General features: G+C 34.5%; 1 pseudogene across 1 annotated transcript; it reads right to left on the bottom strand.

Annotated features, from left to right (window-relative positions):
- Positions 1-9,666: 9,666 nt before the first annotated feature.
- LOC148862848 (putative carboxylesterase 2 pseudogene) lies at positions 9,667-11,285 on the bottom strand (annotated as a pseudogene). Its single transcript, XR_016110043.1, has one exon. The product of XR_016110043.1 is annotated as a putative carboxylesterase 2 pseudogene (transcript).
- Between the last annotated feature and the right edge of the window lie 241 nt (positions 11,286-11,526).

Below are 11,526 nucleotides of genomic sequence, written 5' to 3'. Positions count from 1 at the left end.
ACACAATTCATCGACATTTTAAACCTTGACTAGAACTTCTCTCATGCAAACTGAGTTCATAATATCAAAATAAGGCTTAACTTGAAGTACTTAAAAATAAACATTTATTTTGAACCAGGAAATAAGCCTATCACATCATTTTGAAAATACATATAATACCCCTATGTAAAATAAGTGCTTTTTCACCATACGCTCATGTGCACTTGTTAGAATAAGCATTACCCAATTTACCTAAACTTACATTATTATAATTATTAGTCCTTAGCTGTACGTTTTGATGGATAGATATTGGCGGTAGTTTCAGTTTTCAACATATTCTCTTAAATAGAATACTTTTAATTGTATGCAACATAAAAATATGTTATTCTTCATAAAAAGTAGATCCGAATTCATATATATCGACAAACCTAGCCCGGTTTACAACTCCCAGAATCATCTCATCAGGTCATCAAGTCCATGTTCTAGAGCAACTTCTCTACTATCTACATCTACATGTGGACCTCTCTCAAGTCTCAACTCACCATCATCTTCAACAGAACAAAAGATCTCGAGGTCTCCTGTTTCAGTAGGATATGTACAGCCCATTATTGGCCCAAGTGGGCCTTGATTTATACTCCTGATGAACAAAGGAAAAAGGCCAAACCACAACACAACAACCTAAAGCTTCAAGTAAGTGTACTTCTGTTTACCCAAAAACAAGTGTATTCTCTTCTTTCTTCTCTGTGAATGTGTCTAAAACTTGCAAAAAAGCGATAATTGTTGCAATGGGGATCTCGATCTCACAATGCACATGGGTGGTGGTTAATGTGGACAAGAGATCAATCTCTCCCTTATCACTTGTGTTGGTTCTGGATTTACACTTGTGGTGAACATGGAAAAAAGGCTAATCAGTACTACTCTAAGCTTCAAGCAAGTGTGGCTTCCATTTTTTCTCTGTCTGTGTCCAAACTTGCAACAAGGCCTGAGATTATTCTCGCAATGGGTCTCACAATGCACATGGGTGATGGTTAGTATGGGCAAGAGATCAATCCCTCCTTTATCAAATCTGTTGGAATTCTTGGCCTTGTGTTCGAAAAAGGGATTGTGGGTACAAGAGAATTGGTTATCCGTCACGTATAATAGAATAACAAATATTTCCATTGAAATGAAAGTCAGCATTACTGCTTTTTTTTTTCTTTTTCTTTTTCTTTTTTTGGTTCAGCAATATTACTACTATTATCCTAAGGGATTTTGGCCTATGTGAACTGTGTTCCATCTCTTCTACTCTGGCAGGTGAAGCATTTTTTTAAACAATCCATAGAAGATACATATTCTTGTTGGTTCACCCCCCCCAAAAAAAAAGATTCATTAAATACCAACCTACAAGAATGGTTTTACATACAATAGTACACCAATTATATTCCATCATATAAAAGGGAGAGAGGGCAATAATAATACAAGCAACAAGATGAGCACCAATTGTATACTAGCCCAAAGCTTTATATATATATATATATATATATATATATAAAGTGGTTGTGGTAGCGGTAGGGCAGAAGGTTTTTCTTTTTTTTTTTTTTGGTAAAGTAGGGCAGAAGGGTTGACTGGTAGACTTATTTTCCCAACAAGGAGCGCTGAGTGCTTCATCTTGAGACCACCACAGGTGCTGATGAGACCCACTAACTTTTTTTGTTTGGTGTTAGGAAATGAAGAAATTTCTACACATGATCCGTCTTTTCTTTTGGAATCTTATCTTAGTGGAATGCTTTTAGGCTATGTTTGATTTGAAGGAAAAATACAGGGAAAGGTAAAAAAATTTATACAAGGTTTATAAAGATCTTCCTACTTTTCCTACTTTTTCCTTCAAACCAAACACAGACTTAGGGAAATGTGATTACAAAGAGGTCTTAAATAATCATAATGTAGCGGGAAGCGTAAAGGAAAATGAGTACTGTCTTCTTCAAAGAAAAGGGAAAAAAACTTGAATTTAAGGAGAAGAAGAGAGGAGAGAAAATTAAAGATAATTTATTCAATTCACCTTAATTGGTTTTGTACAGTGGTTTATTTATAGGCCGCAATACCTACCTTTACCAAAATAGTAAGGTCACTAATTGGACTCAAATGCTCCTAATTGGTCTAACACTCTGAAGCATTGTATTTTATTTTATTAAAATAAGGTTTCTTGATCAATCTCGGATTCAAAATATGGTAAAAATGATTACTGGGGCCTGTTTCCTTTCTTTTTATTTCGAGCGCGGGCTTCTAAAAACTTTATTATTTGAAAAAAATGAAGAAAATTAACATAAAAGTGAATAAAGGAATTTTTTTTATATGCTTTACTTTTTTATTGGGGAGGGGTGTAGAGGATTCAAACCATGTTAGCCATTCGTTGTGGCAAGGCTAAAATAAATTGTCAATACATCTATTAACATTTGGTCCATTTAGATAGATAGAAGAATAATAATACTTTTAACATGTTTTAATTGGAAAATGTTTACATTAAGGCTATGTTTGGTTTGAAGGAAAATGTAGGGAAAGGAAAGGAGACATTTACAAATCTTGTATTGGTTTTCCTGTCTTTCCCTTCCTTTCCCTACCTTTTCCTTCAAACCAAACATAGCCTAAATGTGTTATGTTTCTGCTAGAAATATTTTTTTATTTTATTTGTTTAAAGTGAAATAGTTTACCTTCAAAATAAAATGCATGGTCATTATACACTGAAATAGACTCATTGAGAAGGTAAGATGCATGTTTATAAAATCATTTTCCCTTTCCAATTTATATTGATTTCTGCAAGGGTTTCTTATGTAACATTTTGTTGGAATAATATTTACTACATGTTGTAGTTATACAAGTGTAGGAGTACGTGGTATGCATGTTTGTAACTATTAATTATATGATATATGGTATTTGTATTTAACTTTTATGATTTGCATATAACCAATGCAAGTATCTTAAATGCTTTTAAGATATGTGTTATGTGAATTGGGATCTAATCCTCACAAAGCATTTCCCCATACCGACCTCACAACCATATCCTGTCGTGTATTGGAAACATCTCTTATGTATAATGATATACAAGTATGAGAGATGTTCCCGATGTGCAGCTGAAACATACTGTGAGGTCAGTGTGAGGAGCTTTCTATGAGCAATTTTGAACTCCTGCTATGCATGTGTTCAAGACTTCAAGTAAAGATAGGCAAAACTTATATAATATTTTATGGAAATTGTCTAAAATTCACCATGAATTTTCTACATTTCTCTTAGACTCACCATGAGTTTTCAAACTGTCTAAAATTCACTATCTCAATAAGTTTTTATTTTCCAAAACTCACCTTCCGTTGGTGCACAGTTAATGCTTTTTAACAGAGGTGTCTATGTCAAAATAAATAACAATTTTCATGACCAAAATGCCCTTGAATGGTGAGTTGGAGGAAAAGTGGTCTTTTTAAGTTTTCATTTTTTTTTTGTTTTTTTTTTCTTTTTTAGGGTTTTGTTATAATTTCCAATGTTTTTTATAATTTCTATTTTTTTACAGTTTTCTATTTTCTATAATCTATAAATTTTCCTGTATTTTTTGTTATTTATTTTCAATTTGTGTTTTTCTATAATTTTTGGTGTTTTTTCTACAATTTTTATTTTTTGATTTTGTTTTTTCATTTCTATAATTTGAAAATATTTTTTTCAATTTTTATAAATTTTTATATTTTTTATAATTTCTATATTTTTATGTATTTTATATTTGAAAATATTTTTTTGAACTTTTATAAATTTTTATATTTTTTATAATTTCTATATTTGTATGTATTTTATATTTGAAAATATTTTTTTGAACTTTTTCCTTTTTCATGAGCGAGTTTAAGAGAAACGCTGAAAACTCATGGTGAGTTTTAGACAATTTCCTAATATTTTTATATAACTTCTATAACATGCACTAAAACCAAGGCACATATTTATTTTTAAATTTTTATATTGTATATATAGATAAATGAAAACTAATAAGTTAAGTTAACACCAAAAAATGTTAATTAATTGACATGACACTTACTTTGAGGAATCATGTAAAAAGTCTCTTCTTCTCACTCAGCTCTCCTAATCAAGTCAAAAGACTTTTCAATTTTAATTTGAAAGTGAAAGAAATCAGTGAGATTAATAATTGAACAGGGATAAAAATCAACAGTGGTTTTGGGGGATGTTTATTAAAAAAAAATGAATTAGGCCATGTTTGGGAATGCTTAAATTAAAAATAAGTACTTATTCAAATAAGCATTTATTTGTATTTGGCACCCAAATTTTTCAAGTGCTTATTTTATTAAAATAAATACTTATTTTATATTGGACATTTGGTAGCTTTTTTCTCTTATAAGGACTTATTTTTTTATTTATTTTTCAAATATCAATAAATACTTAATATTCTAAATAAACTTTTGTTTTTAAACACTCCCATGGAGGACCTTGTATGGTGTCGGATCATGTCGGATCATGTTGACAGGGTATTGGAGATCCAGACTAAATAAACACATATGGTAATGACTAATGAATAACGCAAGTATGACGAACTCCTTCCGTCGATCAATGGATGCGTCAAAAGTTGAGGTCATCATTCTCGTGTATACACACCACCAACTTTAGTTTTTGATGTTTAGACAAGTATTCTCGAGGACCCGCTTTCAATTTTCCTCTTGACTCTCGTTAAAAGAGATAAAGCAGACATTATGCTGTCGGCTGCTTGAAATGGTAGTCCCTGCTCCACCTGCTTAACCACTAACATACCAGTATTGAAATTTTTGTTTTCAAGCTTTTTCATATTTTTTTACTCAGACCTTTGCTTTGATCTATTAACGAAATGCTAGATGGGGTTTATCTAATTTTATCATTAAACCCACGACTGATACATTGCAGCAGTACTGTAGGTTAAAGTGGTGTTCAGGAGAGAGAGAGAGAGGGAAAGCATTCTGTATAATCAAAGAACTGAACTAAAAATAGATATTAATTTTATGTGAATAAAAGAATAACCTAAATATAAAATATCACATTGGGGTGGACCCATATTTTTTTAATCAGATAATTCTCAAATCTATGTTTTGTTAAATGAATATTGTTTAATTGCAGCCCTAATCCAATATATTTATATTGATCCCAAATTACATTGCTTGCTTATTAATAAAAGCTTTCTTAAATGATATAATTACATCAAAGAGTTCACATTGTTAGTTGTAAGTCTCAAAGGCTCAAAGCTCTGAATATAATTGACAGGTTTGTTGTCAAAATACCAAGCTAATAAAGTTCTATCAACTACAATCAGGTCAAAATCTTATCATGTCAGACCTGAAAAATCTAATTAATAATAGCATTGTGTTTTGGGTCTCATACTTCCCCACATCCTGGTTTGCAGTTGATGAGCATCCCATAACTAATAAATAATTGAGATGGCCACTCAACATCCTTCCAAGTGAGTAGGTGTGAGTTTGTCAAACTGTTACCTCCCACTGTTATTATGGCCCGTGGACTTCACCTGCATCTTTGACAGTGGGCCCATGAATTTATTACTGGCGTAGAATTTCATCAGATTCTACAACCCGCTGAACAGCTAAAGCGCTCAGCTAATCTGAATTCCTTTCTATCCCCACCTCTTGGCTCTTGCCTCTTGCATCTACTCCCACGCTAGATTCTACCTAGTCTGGATCTGCTGCTTGCACCATTACGTATCATGGGCTACGTTACATAGTCTGGATCTGCTGCTTGCACCATCTGTATAGCCCAATGGGCTTCACTTGGGCCCTTTCTATCCCCACTATAATGCTATTACTATTTACTCCCAAAATAGATTCATCAAGCCGGCCAAGATTTGCTGCTCTTAGGAGTTGTAATTGGACGGATTGAGGAGGGTTGGGTTTGTTTTAATAGAGTTTCAAGTCAATCTGTTAATTAATGACCTGTTTTGATGAAATAATTAAATGAGTTGGGTTCAACCCAAATCCAGACCACCCAACCTATACTAATTTATTCATTAAATGAGACATGCAAAAACCCTAGAAAAAATATAACATAAATTACAATAAAATACAATAATTATAAAAAAACACAGAAAATGCAGAAAACGAACATAAATTAAGGAAACTATAAAATTACAATGAATAATAAAAATTACAAAAAAAATATAACAAAGATTACAGAAAAACACAAAAAAAAAATGAAAGAAGAATAACAGAAATTACAGAAAATATACAAAACCCATTGAAATCCATAAATTGCAGAAAAATCTTAAAAGTTATAAAAATGCAAAAAAAAACATAAATTACAGGAAAGTATAAAAACTACATAAAATAATAAAGATGCATAAAATAACAAAAAATATAGGAAAACACAAAAAATGAATAAAATAACAGAAAATTTAGAAAAAACATAGAAAAACCACCAAAAATAACAAAAATTATAAAAAAAAGCACATAAGATGCTGAAAAAATAGCAAAAATTACTGTGATTAATGTATTGTTACTGTAGAGTGAATTTTAGGCATACAAATACAATTAAAGTATTCTAAGCCTACATCACAAGAGCCTCTAAGATAAGAGAGCAAACTCTTCTCACATCACATGACATATGTGCGCGGAAATTATGGTGTTCCAACTAATCAAACTCATCTCCCTCTCAAGTAGCCTCTCAAAACAGTGACAGGCAAGGCATCAACAGTAAGGCTCCCACATTTGGCGTGCATTGAAATGAGTCTAGTTTGTACAGAAAAATTTACGTCCAAACCAATCTCACTTATCTTTTTCCCATCCTCCATAGCAGCTGGATGAGCACACTATACAATCGAAGGACACTCGTGTCATGATAATCACTCAGTTGGGCTTTACTTCTAATTCACCCTCAACATCTCCTCAATAAACAAACTCAGTGCTTTCTCTGCGAGCCCATTCTCAGTATACTCAGATGTTATAGCAATCTGAGAAACAATGTTTCTTTTGGCTTTCTTTGGAACATACATTATCAATTTGAGTTGCTCCATTTTTCATGTAACTTGCAATCAAGGCATTCTAATTCTATGATGACCTGTCATTTTTTTTTTTTGATAAAATGGGAAAATATATCAACCAATGAAGTTTTTTTTTTGTCAAAAAGTTTATGACATCACTTTATTCGCCACATTTTACAAATATATCAATCGATGAAGTCTCAATATATAAATCATATTTCAATCCAATTCTTGAACTCTTTCGTAGACTCCAATTGAGGGATAGCCTAGTTGGTGTGCTGGATGAATTGTTACAGTCTATGATACGGTTCAAATCTTGCTATTATTGAGGGTGTTTGATTCTGTTTATGTTTATTGAGTAAAACGTTTTGTATTTATATGATTATAAAACTGAAAAAATAATTAATGAAGATGTTTATGACACAAACACCACACACCAAAATGTAAATAAATAGGAGAGGAGCATTGCAAACATGAATGCAATTAATGAAGTCTTTGCTGACAAGACGCTTATGTGGCACCATTTACTCATTAAACATAAACACAACCTAACACACACATTATCACCCTAAAAAATAAGTATTGACGTTATGTTGTACTATTAGTAACGCTGTATCGGCCCCTGTAGACTGTCCGACAGTGATTAATACTTAAAAAAAATCTTTCAAATACATTTCCTAACTTGACAGCAAAATAAAAGGTGAAGAATCTCCTTGTGAGTTCATCTTAAAGTAAGTTTTGAGAGTTTTTTCATGGTACTCAAATCGAGTATACCCACGAATACAAAGGAGTGACGAAGGAAAAGAAACTTGATTAAAGACGGTATCAGTAGTGTCTGTATCACTGGAGCCAGCATCCATTGCGATTTGCAACCATTTTTGCACCAAGAAATGCATTTGGTTGGAGTCATAGGCGGCCACTATGTTCAACCTCAGATTAAGGTTGGAAGTGGAAGGAGTGAACAAACAAGGAAAGATGTTTGAATCTTAATCTTAGATTCAATAATATATATATATATATATATATATTATCAAGTTTTTTATCATAATTTAAATTCAATTGGATTCAAATCAGATATTCAATAAATTAAAAATATTTAAATTTGAATCTTAATCTTAGAAATCCCATAAATTCTTATCAAATTCAGATCATCCATATTTCTTATTCAATCATATCAGACATATCTTTATTGAATCCGATTTGATATGTTTTCATCCCTATTATGTTTTACCACATCATATATGTCACGCACCATTTATAAGAAGGGCTACCTCTCACCATAGAATTTACGTTGCCTTCTTTCATTCTACAATGAGGTTTAATAGAACCTTACATTGTTTTTTTTTTTTTTTTTATTCTAGGATAGACCTGTTCATGGGCCGGGTGGCCCGGCCCCCGGACAGGTTTAAACATGTTTATAGGTCCACGGGCTTAAATTCGGGTCAAAAAGCCCGGCCTGCAATAAATTGGAGCCGGACTTGGGTTTTGTCAAAATATCCCGGCCTGACTTAAAATTAGAGTTAAAAAGGGTTATGTGATTATGTCTATTTGAATAAATTTTTTGATTTAAGAATGTAAAACTGTGTTTTAAAACGTAAAAGAAAGGGAAAAAAACCATCTTGTAGGACCATTGTTCATTTAAATAGGAAAATAAACCATCTGAATTTTTAATTCTAATTTGAATAGGGAAAATTGTAATTTTTTTTATTAGGTCAAACTTTGGGCTTTTTATCAGAGCCGAGCTCGGGCTTGGGCCTAGCACATTTCTATTAATGATGAGTAAAAACCCGACCCAAGCCCAGCCCAACCCAGCCCGGCCCATGAACAGGTCTATTCTAAGATGACGTATGTCCTTCATACTTTGAGAGATCACATCATCACCCCACAGAGTATGCATTAAAATAGTTCATTCTCCCCCTCACTCTCACATTTACATCTCAGTATGCATTAAAACCACATCAATATCAATACCCATATTTATCACTGAAAAACATTCTTAATACACGGTTGGAATGTATGTAAAGCACGTTTGTGGGCATCGATGTGAATTCATAATTTGGCGGCATCGTTAAAGTAATAAAGATGGGACAAACGCATAGTAAAAAAAAAAAATTGGCAACTTTAGGTCCCACAAAGCTGAATGAGCACCATCAATTGTTACTGTTTGTATTTTATAAGTGATAAATGATTTATCTTTGGTTAAAATATTTAAATGATCTCATTGAACGCAATAGGGAGATGGGTAGCAGCCCAAGTTTAAATACTTGATTTGATGATAGCTGATTGGCTGAGGTGGAGAGTGAGGGGGAGAATGTAGGCGCTGTTTTAGTGTTTCAAATGATGCAATTGGTGTGTTTGGATGAATTTAAGCAAGCTAAGTTATATATTTAATTTAAGGGTCCGTTTGGTTTATAGTCAGAATTAGAATTAGAATCTTCCAGAATCAGAATTTAAATAGTTCATTCCTATAGTTTGTTTAGTTTAGACAGAAATGAGAATGCGAATTAAAATCAGTAGTAATAGGATTTTATTTCCAAAGGAGGAGTAGAAAATAGTCATTCCCTCAAATGGAAGAATGTCATTCCATCAGGAATGGAAATGAAATTTCGATTCTGCCCAACCAAACAGTTAAAACCAGAATAACCTATTCCAATTCCAATTCCGATTCAAGACCCCTATTCCTGCAAACCAAACGGACCCCAAGCCTATTTATAAAATTCAATCGGGCTGCAATTCAATTTATGAAAATACAGAGTATGTATGAGTAGTTTACTCTTCCATCTTTCATCGAAGAAATTAAAGGGAATTTTACATGACCAATGGACGGGGGATGAAAAATTGAAAACAACAACACTATCACCAGAGCATATTAAAAAGAAGATAGAAATTGTCTTATTTTCCGAATTTATTTTCTCATACAAGCTACCCATGCCATAAGTACTTAGAATTCATCATATCGTCGGCGATGCTCACTTGCTCATCCTAATACGGAAATAGCTAAACCTGGTTGAGGAAGGAAGCCAAACGTTTGATTCTTAACTCCGCTTTCGCACAGTTTGGATTGAACAGATGGAAGACGTGACCCTCTTCCTCTGTCTCCATTATCTCCACCACTCCATTCCATCCGCTCTTGACCAGTGAATCATGATACAGCCATCCCCTGTCTCTCAACCCATCTTTTCCTGCAACGAGTACCAGCACCCGCCTGCACCCCAGGCCCTCCAGACTAGGGGCTCCAGGAGCAACTGGATTTATGCGCGGATCATCGTTATCCTTCGCCGAAGGGCATGCATGAAGCCATGTCGTTTCTTCTGTTATATACTTCTCAGGATCTGTTGCCTCCGAACCAATTCGTTCATTTCCCCAGAAGTAAGAATCGATCAAAGCCATGCCAAGAAGTTTAATCCCACCATTATTCAGTTCCTCAGCCCCAGATCGCAGTGCTAAATTGTGGGCGATGTTCCCACCCGCACTATCCCCACCCAAGAACACTCGGTCAAAATCTACATAGTCTCTCAGCCAACTCTCAGATGCATCATCATCTACCCTCGACTCGGCGTGCGCAGCCACCCACTGGAGCACCGCCCATGAGTCATCATAGGCTATGGGAAGAGGGTACTCGGGGACTCTTCTATAATGCACTGATATGGCAACAATATTAGCTTCAGCTACCAACGAATTGATGAAGCTGTGGTATATGGGAGAGAAGGGGGTCTCGATGCAAAAGCCTCCACCGTGGAAGTACACGAGAAGTGGAAGTTTCCGGCGTGGGTTGATATTGGGGAGATAGAGACGGGCAGAGACACCAGTTTCTGGTATGGGTACAATGTCTTTGGAGCAAACACCAGCCACTGGATGAAGCGATGGAGGAACAATATCAGTTCCCACAAACCTGTCTACGCTCCCATCCCTGTAAACTCGAATGAAGACGGGAAAACTATTATGCTTGGAGCGGGGAGGGAACTCATACGCTATTTCACGATTGCTCGATTCCATTATTGCACACAAAGACGCTCACAAACACGTAAAGAAGAAGAAGAAGAAGAAGAATCACCAAAGCCGGTAATTTGTGTTGTAGCCTCACCAGTCGCCTCCACCTGGTTTATAGGAAGTTAGGATTGAGAACGAGTCAATTTCAAGGTAAACATTCGTCCCTTTGCTTCCTTCGTGAAATGATTCAACAAGGGAAGTGTGGGCCCAGTGGCGTGCTGAAATCGAAGGCCGTGATTCAGGGTTTTAACCCAAAGCAGAAGAAGTTTGCTAAAATCCTCTTTGGATTCAGAATTTTCTGTTGACCACCAAACATGAAAACGAGTTCCCTTTCCCTTCCATGGTATGTTTGGTTGTCGCGACCGGGACGAGAAAATAGGAATATTCGCATAAAATTCTTATTTTCTCTCGTTTGTTTTAGTCGAAACAATAGGATGGGATAAGAACTTCAAGTAGAGACACGGTGTAACCCCGGTGAGAAACGAAAACAATGAAAAGTCGATAAGAAAAAAATGTCGAAGGCAACATCTCCATTCACCTCCAACCACTGTCGAAGGCGACATCTCCATTCACATGTC

Source organism: Nelumbo lutea, chromosome 3 (genome assembly GCF_056320005.1).
Source record: "Nelumbo lutea isolate HS-2025 chromosome 3, American lotus-T2T, whole genome shotgun sequence".
Classification (NCBI taxonomy): Eukaryota; Viridiplantae; Streptophyta; class Magnoliopsida; order Proteales; family Nelumbonaceae; genus Nelumbo; species Nelumbo lutea.
The sequence above is the reverse complement of the archived record's forward strand: the minus strand, read 5'-3'. Positions and strand labels throughout refer to the sequence as shown.